General features: G+C 45.3%; 1 protein-coding gene across 1 annotated transcript in view; it reads left to right on the top strand.

The window, feature by feature from the left end:
- The first annotated feature begins 6,898 nt into the window (after positions 1-6,898).
- Positions 6,899-12,304, top strand: part of ttc16 (tetratricopeptide repeat domain 16) — a 37,707-nt gene continuing 32,301 nt past the window's right edge. The window contains exon 1 of the mRNA XM_023394982.2: positions 6,899-7,085. The gene's annotated coding sequence lies outside the window, so the exon portion shown is untranslated. The remainder of the gene's footprint in view (positions 7,086-12,304) is intronic.

The following is a 12,304-nucleotide window of genomic DNA, read 5'->3' as shown; positions in this document are numbered from 1 at the left end:
TGCAGCAGAGCGAGTCTTCATTAGCACCACTGTTATTGGCAGGATGAGTCAGATGACCTCAGATGACCCCGCCCCCAGATCCCGCTCACCCTCCGAGACCTGGTGGTCGGGAGGTCAGAGAGGTCAGTGAACTCTGGAATGTACCATGTGAAAGTGGGATGGACGGGAGGAGCTCAAAGGGACGGATGTACTCTGACAACGGCTGCACGTGCACTGTAGACACACACACACACACACACACACGTCTGCTTTTACAGTCAGACTGTAGCGTGTGTGATGAGGTTTACACCACGCACGCTGGTGATGAACAGATCGGCTCTGATGTCATCTGAATCTGCATGTACGGATAAATCAGACCCGATCACACGTTATCGTTGTTTCCCAGAGCGATGACGCTGTAACATGTGACACTGAAGAACAAACCTTTATCAGCCACGACATGTTCACATATTTTTTTATGTAATTAATATATATATTATATTTTATTTCACCCATCCACTTTTAATCAGGAAGTTTATTTTTAATCACCCCGCCCAAACTGACCAACGCTGACACTGATCCAGCTACTCAGGAGCTCAGGGTCCCAGGTGAACTGGTCCCAGGTGAACTGGCTCTTACAGCAGGTTGTCTGATCTGGAAACCGAAAGTGTTTCTAGTTTTCTCAAACTTCTTCGCTGGAAGGGCGGAGCAAAGAGCTCACTTTACCAGAACACTTGTCCGCTGCAGCTTTCAGACTGAATGTCCTTGCTCGTCTGGATTCTTTAGCGAGGACCCTCGGTTGTCGTGGTCCAGGAGAGCTCGTGGCCCGTGGTGACTTTCACCTCGGGACCCCTCAGTCTAAACACGGCGGGTTAGTGTGGGAATGTGGAGCAGACTTCCTGGACGCATCTGAAAAAACACTGGGCTTCCTTTTGATTCAGTAATAAATAGTTGTGACCTCTGACCCCTGGACCTTTTTCACAAATAATTGGAGGGCAGCGCTTGTGTTTGAGCCGGCCGGTCACTCCAGTGTGAGTGGACGCTTCACTCGCTCGCTCATCAGATATTTTACTGTCATTCTTTGTTTTGACTTAAATTCCATTAAACCCCCCTATTTGCTCTTTTAATTATATAAAACATCTTAACAAGCAGGAAATGATATTTTTCCTGCAGTTCGCCTTACGCAGACGTTTGGCTCTTCTTCTCTTTCATCAAACTTTAATTAAAGGCTAAGCCCAGTTTCTCTCTGGACGCTGTCGTTTGAAGGACAGTTTCAAACACTCAAGACTAGAAAACGTCTGTCTGCAGCACTTTATTACACAGAGAAATAGTGTTTAAGACGGAGTTTGAATTCAACAGTTGCATCTACAGAACTATTTGTAGCGCGAAATGAAGCCAAATCACAACAGGCCTCATAGCAGGAAGTAATGGTGCCTGACGATATTACTCTGGAGGAAAACTGAGTATTATCTCTGGGTTTTGTTAAATATCACCTCAATTAAACAGTCTGACAGAACAAAGTCAAACTGTCAAGGATTTGCGGACGATAAAATTGTCCAGAATTTGTGACTGTGTGATGAATTGTGTCTGAAACGTCTGCATCGACATCCAGTCACATTCAGCGGTGATTCACCCTGGCTCCAGTTCACAGCGTCCTCCACTGTAAATGCTATTGAGGAGCAGGAAAACTTTCTGAGCTGTGCAGCAACTGATGCATTTCATCTTTCCAACAGACCAAAAACAAAAAAAAACAAAAAAAAAACAACAGTGGGGTTGTTTAGACTAAATTTAAGAAATAGTAAAACAGCCTGAGTGAACAGTGAGATTTTAGTCTCAGTCCAGATGTTTCGCCAAAATATCTATTATACGAAGGCCACATGAAGAAATACGGGCCTGACTCTCTGGCTGTGGCTATAAATCTGACATTAGGCAATTTCAGGAAGCGTTATCCTCCCTTTACCGTTTTCAAAATCCCCTTCGCTGCAGGAAACGACAACAGCCTCCGAGCTGCGACCTACACGCTGAAAATGATGATGAAGATCTGGATCGTGCACTCACACAGTCGAAATACATCTTTGCTGTTTAATCTGCCGTTTTGCTGCCATGTTGATGACATGCTCAGCTCCACGTGTTCCTCCTCCTCCTCGCTGCATCCTGAGCGCAGCACCGCCCGAGGTTATTAGTTCGAAGAAATGCAAACAATCCAAAGCATTTTTTCCCCCTATAGCAGAGTGAGGATTTGGTTTCTCTGAGTGTTTTACCTGAAATTTTTATTGGATCACTCAGAAAACAGTCAGCCAATCAGAAGAGAGGCTCAGAGCCTCCTCTCCTCTGATTGGCTCACCGACCTGTTGTTACTAGAGCTGCAGAGAGAAGCCTGAGAGAGGAGATGTGAAACTACACTGAGATGGTTTTTGGTTCTTAAAAACACAATCAACACTTCAAATAAAACACAGAAGAAGAAGAAAAATATGGAGCTTTAAAATTAAATTTTTGACCGGTGAATATTAGAGCGATAACCCGCTCCGGTTTAGATGTGATGTAGAAATATGTTCCAACGTAGAATAAATACTCTCAGAAGCAACACAACTCGGAGCTTTGTGTCGTCTGTGTCACGTCAGTCGTTGCGTTGAGCACGGACCAGATTCAGGCAGGAGTAGCGGAGGTACTGATCCGAGGGAGGACACGTGATGAAAGTGCTGCTTCTCTGGAGAGTTGATGTGTGTGTGATGTGTGTGTGTGATGTGTGATACTGCTGGTGTTTGTTGCCCTTCAGAGACAGAGAGAGAAAAACTAATCTCATTAAATCTACTGCCACAAACTCAGCTTCACCTCCAGGTTTTTTCTTCTATTTTTACGTATTAATTTCTCTATTTTTTCATCTAAGTGTTTTCAGGAAAAAAGTGTCTTTTGTTTCACACATTTCAGAGAGAGGCTAAAATGGCCAACTGTTATTTTCTTTCCTTTTTTTTCTTCTTTCTGCGGTTTTGTTTATAACTCCTTTAATTGCTCTTTTGTCTGCGTGCGCCAACCCTAATGACTCCAGACTTTGTTAGGCATGCTGCACATGGGCACACACAAAAACACACCCATGGGAGTGTTGTAAGCCCCCGTGCAACACATTATTTTCTCCATACCTTTTTTTTTTTTTTTTAATGTCGTTTGGCGGGTGGTGGGCTTTAATTGGTGTTGGTGTTGGTGGGCGGGGCCTATTCTCCTGGGTCTGGCAGCCCACCCTGGACTCTGTCTATCAGCTTATAAATCTGGCAATGGAGCAGAGCGGCGGCTAATGTAGCCAGCAGACACACAGAGTTAGAAGAAAAGGGGAGAAATGGATGAGGAGGGAAGTTAGAGAAAGTGTTTGTCGCCCCCGGTGGTTGATACTCGTGTGGTTTGCAGTGACACTCCAGGACCTGGATTGTCAAACGCACCGATAACCACCGGTATTCTAACTTCAATATGTAAAAAATTCAGAATTATCGATTAAAAACGAAATACACAGATGTGTCTGTTATTGAGCAGAACGAAACGAGAGATCAAGAGAGAGAAGAGACGAGAGCGTCACGGAGAGAACAAGTGCAAAGCTGCAGAGAGACAGCTGTAGAAACAGAGAGGAGTGAAGAAAGGAGTGTGACCGAAAGAGGAGAGCAAGAAACATACGGAGAGGAAGAGAGGGAGGGGTGAGAAATAACAGCAGAAGAAGAGAGAGAGAGAGAGAGAAAAACATAAGAGAGGGAGAGGAGAAATCGTAATAAAGCAGGAGGGGGAGGGGGGACAGACAGATGAGGAAAAAGAGGGGAAGACGACATGGTGGGCAGACACGGTGGTCCTCAGACGTCTGCTCGTCCTCCTCTCATCATTTAATCTTCTCTCCTCGTCTCATTCCTCCGTCTGAATCGCTGTCCTCCCATCTGTTTCTGGCTTCCTCTGTGTTTCCCAGTCCCAGTTCACCATCACTTAAAGGAATAGTTCACCAGAGGATCACCGAGCAAAACTTTCATCTGCCTCACGTGTCATTCAACGCAACGCTGAAGTCTCTATTTACACACAACACGCGTTAGTTAAAGCAGCTCCACGTCCACGTGTTTCACATTTAAACCACTTCAATTTGACTTTCTGATCATCTTGTGAACTTTTGTTGGATCAGTAACCAGCTCTGAGCTCTGACTGTTTCTCCGTCATCATAAAACAAGCTTTTAGATTCTGCCTCACAAGTCATTATACTGTATGTGCTGTTGACAACATGGCGGCGGGAATGCGTGCTCCGGAGAGTTAAGCATCATATAATGTAACCGCAGGGAAATGTAACTGCTGACACAAAATAATGAGATGCAGGGAGGAATGACTCAGCACTCCCTGCAGAAGGTTTACAATTAGAGTGCTTTGACTTCCTCTCCTGCAGCCGGACGGGTTAATCAGTGGGCGTTTGTAATGAGCTTACGTTAGCTTGTCATAAGCCGGTTTCCATGGCAACACGGAAGCAATGTTTTAGAAAAGACGACAAAACACAATTACGAATGGTCTGTTTCCATCGAGTGATGTTACGTGAATAAAGCCGGGTTTTTACTACTTTACAATATCATTCCAATCAAAGGAGCTATTTGTAAGTTTTGCTGTTGCTACATGGCCAGTGTTAGCATCAACTGTTAGCATTAGCTGTTTACTTACCAGGCTTGGCAAGAGTTTATAAGAGGTTATAATACGTCCTCTGAGCAGCGATGCTACAATGACTTGCTATCCGAACGTGACGAGACAGTCCGACAGGGCCGGGGCTAGCTGGTTAGCATGCTAACTCCAGTACAAGAAAAGAAAAAGAGAAAGAAATAGAAGCAAAACAAAAGGGTTGCTTTCCACAGCTGGAGACAGCTGTTGGTGAGTAAAAGAATAAAGTTTCATGCTGAACTCGCAACGTAGCTAGTAGCAAGTTAACAGCCCTTATGCTAACATTAGCTATGTAGCTATGTAAACTTGCGAAGACCTCCTTTTTAACGTGACGATGGATTTCCAGCAGCCTGAACTCCTCGGGTCACAACTTGAATGAATGGTCTGAAAAACGGCTTCATATGAGTGTATTAATTTTTTTGCGACATTTGATAGTTTTTTGAAAATTTGCAAGTTTCCATCACTCGTTTTTAAGTTTGCTATTTCAGATTGCGCATTGAGGAGGTTAATTGAAAGGCACCTATAGATAAATCACGCCTGGCTCACGAATGTAGGCTGCTAAGTTACAAGAAATAGCAACAACCTTAGCGACTAGCTGGTGAGCAGCTAAAGAGCCAGATATCGGTCTCAGAAACTGGTGGAGAACAAACACAGAGCTAAAACTAATATTAGATTTACATTAATCTGGTGGACACATGGGTGACTTCAACAGATAAATAAACCACGCATCTAAAGGAGCTATTCGCAAGTTTTGCAATTGCTACATAGCTAACGTTAGCATAACAGCTGTTTACGTACCAGTCTAGAAAAAACATTTTGAGTTCAGTATCAAACTTCATTTCTTTATTCACCAACAGCTGCCTCCAGCTGTGGAAAAAAACCCTTTGGTTTTGCTTGTAATTCTATCACTTCTTTTCCCGTACGGAAATTAGCATGCTAACCTAGCTAGCTGCGGCCTAGCTGGACTGTCTCGTCATGTTCGGACCACTGTAGCGTCCTGCAGTAGCGCTCCTCAGAGGACGTATATAACCTCTTGTCTTGTAAACACAACAATGGCCGAAGCTCTTGCCGTTAATGCTAACACTAACACTACGTAGCAATAGCAAGACTTACAGATAGCTCATTTAAGCGCTAACAACTTAATGAGAGGATGACATGTACTCTCAGCTTGTTCTTTTGCTGCCATGTTGTTTGAAAACATTTTTAGGAATTGCAAAAATCATCATGTAATTTTTAATGTCTTTGTGAATTTGCCCCATTTTCTCCTGTTGACTTCCGCTGTGATCTCACCGGGGCATCTGCGTCCACATTGTCTGCACGTGTCCGTTTGACTAGAGGTGCGGGATCGGAGGGGAGCTGGCAGCGTTTTCTCATGGTGAGTTATATCTGCCCATAGATCTAAATGATGTGATTATGTTTTATCTCCAGCTGCTTTAGAGGCAACTTGTTTAAGATCTGTTACTGGACTCTTCTTCTTCTTCTTCTTCTTCTTTTTTTTGATATTGCCACCTTCTTCCATCATCAGTTCATCAGCTGAAGGACAACAACACAGTTTTGCTCCTGGTTCTTTCCTCAAACAAATGAGGAAATATTTCATGATCATTTTCAGAATCACAAACACTATGATCAACACTTCATCTCTGACTGTCACAAACAAAAAACAAACCGGAATCAGTTTCTCTTTGGGCGAAAATGATCGGCTTACAAAGTAAAAACCATATCAGCGCGACCTGAGAGAAATGAATGAGAAAGTTTCTTCCGGAAACCGATGTTCCAGCTCCGTACGGAGGCAGAGGACCCAGGGGAGGAGAGCACTGTGGGAAATAGGGAGTTCCCCTCTGTCTCCGATCCGTCCGTCTGTCTCTCAGAGTGGTGCTCTGTGAGGACAGATGGAGGCAGACAGGAGGAAGGTGCATGTGGATATCATATAAACATGTCAAACTCGTGTCTGATGTCCACGAGAGCTGCAGTCGACTGGAGATGCTAATAAACCAGTCTGATCTGGAGAAGAGAAAAAAAGCAGTCGGAGCGCAGGCGGCCAGGGTTACTCCTGCTTTTTGTTTTTTTCTAACTCCTCTGATCCTCCCACCTTCTCTGTCTGCTGCCACTCTGCTGCTCCTGCTGGCTGGGGAGGAGGAGGAGGAGGAGGAGGAGAAGGAGGAGGAGGAGGAGGAAGAGGGATGCAGGGAGAGTACACCTTACCTCCCTCCCTTCCTCTCTTTCTTCCTCCCTCTCTCTGTCTCTCCCTCTTCACTCCACAGCGACAGCAGCACCACTCACCAACACACCACAACACACCACTGCTGTCACTGGCACGCTAACACACACATACACATTCACACACACACACACACTCACACACACACACACTCACACACACACACACACACACTGAGTGGCATCCTCAACACAGACCGAGACGCCCTTGGACTGCTGCAGGCGAGGTGAGTGGGTAAATATTTGAAACCTCCTCTGAGTGTGTGTGTGTGTGTGTGTGTGTGTGTGTGTGTGTGTGTGTGTGTGTGTGTGTGTGCATGCTGTGTTTGAAAGAGTTTGTGTAAGTTTGTTAAGCTTGTGTGCTTCACTGTGTGTGTACATGTTCATGTGTGTGTGTGTGTGTGTCCGTGTTGGCTGGTTGCATGTCTGCATGTGCTGGTGTGGTTTGCATCTGCTCTCTGTGTGTGTGTGTGTGTGTGTGTGTGTGTGTGTGTGTGTGTGTGTGTATTTACGAGGCACACCAGAGCCAATGAGACTTGTGTTTTGCACCAGACCAAAACAAATCCACAAAATAATGCTGACTCTCTTTCAGGAGTGTGTGTTTTTGTGCAAGTTGTGTGTGTGTGTGTGTGTGTGTGTGTGTGTGTGTGCCTGGAGAGGCCAGAGTCTGTCTGGAAACTTGTCAGCTGTTGTGAGATGTGTGTGTGTGTGTGTGTGTGTGTGTGTGTGTGTGTGTGTGTAAACTGGTGAGGTAGAGGCTAACATTCGTGCCAGTGCTACTTGTCAAACTGTGGATTCTGGTTTTTGTGGCTCTGAGCTGCTGCAGAGATTTACAGGATAAAACCTCCACGTCCACTCTCGACTTTCACTTTCAGAACCTTCTCTGCCGACTCTCTGCAGTGTGAGAAAGTATCTTCTACATAACTACTCTGCTAACACCAAGCGGAGGTTGTGTCAGTGTCAAAGTCAGGAGCCGCTTCAGATGATGAGTGACTCAGGTGTCAAATATCAGGGGTCACTCTTCCTCCATCTGATGATGTCAGAAGATTTTATGAGTCAGGTGCTGATTTAATTATTTGCAGGTCAAAAAAGTGTCAGGATGTTAAAACTTAAGCTTAAATTTGTCTGAAAAGTGAAAGTTTGTCGGATGTTTCGGTCGCGTACAACTAACGTTTCAACTGCATTTAAACTGAAGTGGCTGCAAACTTTACAGAAACACCTTCTGATGCTGAGACTCCTCCACAGCTGAGAGTATAGCTGTAGCTGGGAGTGTCACAGGTAGATCTGTGCAGCCGTGTCAGATTGTCTGATGGGAAAGCAGATCAAACGTTAACCTTGCATCCTAAAGGCAGACCCAGAGTGAAACTAGTCAACGCTTCTCCTGCACAAAGTGTCAGAGCGACTCCAACAGATTGAAATGATGAGGAGCTTTCACGCTGCAGAGAGTCAGAACGTCCATAGAAACCTGTCGAAGCGCAGTGTAACCCACAGTTATATACCATGTTCCAGCTGTTGTTTTGCCTAAACGCTGCTAAACGCACTGGTTGTGCTTTTTCATGTAGCGCGATAGAGAAGCACTGTTTCCTCTTTGGATTGCTTGTTGCTTAAAGTCTGTTCAGCCTTGTTGATGTCACTGCTCATAATAACTACAAGCTCTTTTCATATTTGCAGTTTGTAAACATTAAAGTACGTGCATTTGTTCTGGAGCAGCAGCGTCGTGTACTTTACCATTGTGCTATTAAACTGCAAAGACTCAGACAAACCATTAACAGACTCACTCGCCTTCGTAAAAAGCTGCTCCAGAGTTAATTCATTTATTTTCTTTTTCATTGTGAGTGAATGTAACACAGATGAACTGAGCGCCGTTGCGTTCCTGGGAAAGCCAGCCACGAAGAGCGAGTCAATAAATAGGTCAGAGTTCAAGTGTGAGCAATCTAACCCAGCCTCCGTTTGCCCCGGGGGCAACTAAACTCCACTGACCCCTCCTCAACTTCTCAGACTGCCTCGCTTACTCATCCTCAGTCGTTCCCTCTCTCTCTTTCCATCTCTCAGCCATCATCCACTCTCCCTATCTCCCTGTCTGTCTGCCCATCTGTCTCTCTGTCTGTTGGCGCTCTGTTTTACACTTTGCATGTGTGCTTGAGAAGGGACTTCTTCTTCTTCTCCTTCTTCTCCTTCTTCTTCTTCTTCTTCTTCTTCTTCTCCGTCTGTCCACAGACATCCACAGACACACTGGGGTTCGTTTAATCACTAGTATGTCACCAACTTATTAATGTCACAAACATTTAAGAATAAAAAGTATGAGAATTTAAAGTATGCAGTGGTTATTGTGACTGTGGTTTGCTGGGTTTAAAGTGATGAACAGTCGGTACATTACCTGCAGTAGATCCTGAGCAGCGTCCGTCCGGGAGCACCGGTACACCAGCAGAGCCATGTGCTGCTGTGGGCGGGGCCACCAGGAAACAAAAACATGTTTTAGACACTTAAAAAAAAACCAAAACCAAAACAATCTTATATCCGTTTAAATGTAGTTTCATGTAGAATATTTTAAGCAGCTTAACTTCCCGTGGAAACAGCCGCTGAACTATTCCTACGCACACGCACTGCTACAGAGCCACTGCATCACGCCGTTTCCTGCCTGCGGCGTGATACAGGCCGCTCGTCAAAACAACCCGAGCTCTCCCTTTAAATCTGGCCGGGATCATTCCTCACTGTGAGCTGTGGAAACTGCCAGTTGACGCTGTGAAGGTGTTGGTCATCGCATACAGAATGCTAACTAACTGTGCTAACTATGCTAACACTCGTATGACCTGCGCGCTGCTTGGTGTGTATCACCAAACACAGGTTTCCCAGGGTTGTCCCAGTGGACAGACCAGCACCTTCCACAGAAGCTTGTAGCTGCAGGTAAAATATGTCACAACACACCATTATAGATTATTATTATGATGAATGCAGCATGAACCATATGAACACGCTGGTTTACAGACCCCAGCAAAAATCCCACTCGTCAAAATAACTGAAATGTTATATAATCTTTTTTTTTTCTTTGCATATCTTTCAGCCCAAGCTTGCAGGCATCTGTGTGTGTGTGTGTGTGTGTGTGTGTGTTTTACAAATGCGGTCTGTTTACAGTTGCATTTACTGCATCATAGATGAATGTCTACAGATCAATATTCTAATACTCAGCTGTCATGGCAACGTGTTATTAATATTTCTCAGTGGGTCACAATATGTCGGTTGATCAGCGCTGAATAAGTCGCGCTGTCGACGTGCACAGGAGCAATATTCAAAATCAACAGCTTCATATTGATCAGCAGGTGGTTGTGTGTGTCTGTAGAGCTGCAACTAATGTTTGTTTAAATTCATTTTTATTATCAATGAATCTGTTGATAGCTTTAAAAATAAATAAATGGTTTTCACATTTCTTGTCCAGTCCAAAATAAGAGATTCACTTTCCAGGTGTGTCAAATAGAAGCGAGCAACAAAATCCAGGAGATGAATTAAACAATTAATCCATAATCAAAGTTTTTGATTAATTTTCTGTCTGCTACTGGAAAACTGACTCATCATTTAGGCGCAAACGTATTGTAAAGCTGCGCAGCATTTTCATCTAAATGATGATATAAGTAGAGCTGATACTCATATCACAGGTGTCTGGCTGCTCTCCAGTGTTAGATAATAAGGAGCCAGTATTGGCCCGGCGTATCGGTCTGACCGCTCCGCTCCAGCACAGTCTTGCCGGGGACAGACTACTGCTGTCTGTCTGCGGAGGCTGCCAGCGCTACAAAAACAAGACAGCGAGGCGAGGGGCCCCAGGGGGTCGTCAGGGCGGGGACGGCACAGAGGTGAGGGAGGGGGGAGAGACGGGGAGGACGAGGGGGACTGTGTTTACTTTTGTCCTGAGGGCCTGCCCTGCCCTGCCCGGCTGGCTGGCTGGCTGGGAAGCGACAGCAGAGAGGAGGAGGAAGGAGGAGGAAGACCCTGTCTGGATGAGCAAGAGGCAACGGGCCGAGTTAGATTGTGTGTGTGTGTGTGGGAGAGAGAGAGAGAGAGAGAGAGCATGGAAAGATGCAGAAAATTTTGGGTGTGTTTCTCTATGTGTGCATGATCGTGGGTGTTTGTGTGCTCTGATACTGCGAGGACCAGACTGTGCTCGGTGAGGACACTGTGGCAAAGAGGATGTTTCAACGGTTTAACGACACTGTCAAATCAGGACACTGTGAGGCAAAGCGAGGACATTGTGGTGAAGAGAGGAGGTTTCAGCGTAGTGAAGACTTCTCTGGCAAAGTGGGGACATTACAGCAAAGTGATGACTCGGTGCCAAAGTGAGGGCATTACGCCAAAATAAAAGAGTTTCAGTGAGGAGAGGGCACTTAGGCAAATTGAGAATACTGTGGCAAAGTGAGGACTGTAAATAAAGATGGACGTCGCGTCGGTGACATCGCCCACAGGTTTCTGAAGCTCAGAGTTAGCTTGCTACGCCGTCGCCATCTTGGCAGTACCTGACTCCGCCCCCTAACTCCCAGCTAATCCAAAAATGGGCAAAGAGGAGGGGCCTGTGTGGAGCTGAGACTTTGGTTAATGCCGATTTGTGGAAAGCATACGCTCACCCACCTGTCACTCAAAGAGGCCACGCCCCCCCCAATCCTCCATAACTTTAGTCCTTAATAAAATGTAAACAGGTGAGTTATATAAACAGGTGAGTTATATAAACAGGTGTCATGAAGGAGGAAATTAGATTAGAGACCAAAACAGTTTTTGTACCAGGCTGTAAACATGTTTATTTCTGCTGTAAAGTTGGATTTTAACATGGGAGTCTATGGAGACTGACTCACTGTTGGAGCAGGACTCTAGTGGCCGTTAGAGGAACTGCAGTTGTTGCTAATTCAGTGTTGATGCTTCATGTTTCCGCCTCGGAGGTTGATGCTGAGTGAGGACACCGTTCAAAAAAAAATTATGACGTATGTGTCAAAATAAAAGCATTTTGACAAAGTGGGGACATTGTGTCAAAATAAGGGTGTTTCAGCCAAACGAGGACGGTCGATTAAAGTAGAGACACTGTGGTGAGTCGATGTGGCAAAATAAGGCGGGTGGACCAGAGGGACATCGTAGCAAGGTGGACATGGCGGCGGAAGACTGGGTGTTTCAAAGTGATGCATTCTGGGTTGTCCACACCGTCGAGGGGCCATTTGAGGACAGCAGCTTAGTTTTAGGTTGAAGTTTGGACTCAGGTTTAGATTATGCTTCAGGTGTCTGTGATGAGGGTCGTGTGATAGCGAAAGTTTTATATTGACAGTCCTTTCAAGTACAGTCGTATAAATGTGAGTGTGTGTGTGTGTGTGTGTGTGTGTGTGTGTGTTAGCGGCAGAGAGAGAGTCTCTGCGCGAACAACACTCACAGTGAGAGACAGTGTATGGCTGTGTGTGTGTGTGTGTGTGTGTGTGTG

The sequence above is a fragment of the Seriola lalandi genome, unplaced genomic scaffold, assembly GCF_002814215.2.
Source record: "Seriola lalandi dorsalis isolate HSWRI2012SDOR001 ecotype SW California unplaced genomic scaffold, Sedor1 jcf7180002054955, whole genome shotgun sequence".
NCBI lineage: Eukaryota > Metazoa > Chordata > Actinopteri > Carangiformes > Carangidae > Seriola > Seriola lalandi.
Note: the sequence above shows the minus strand (reverse complement) of the source record. Positions and strands in the feature narration are given on the sequence as shown.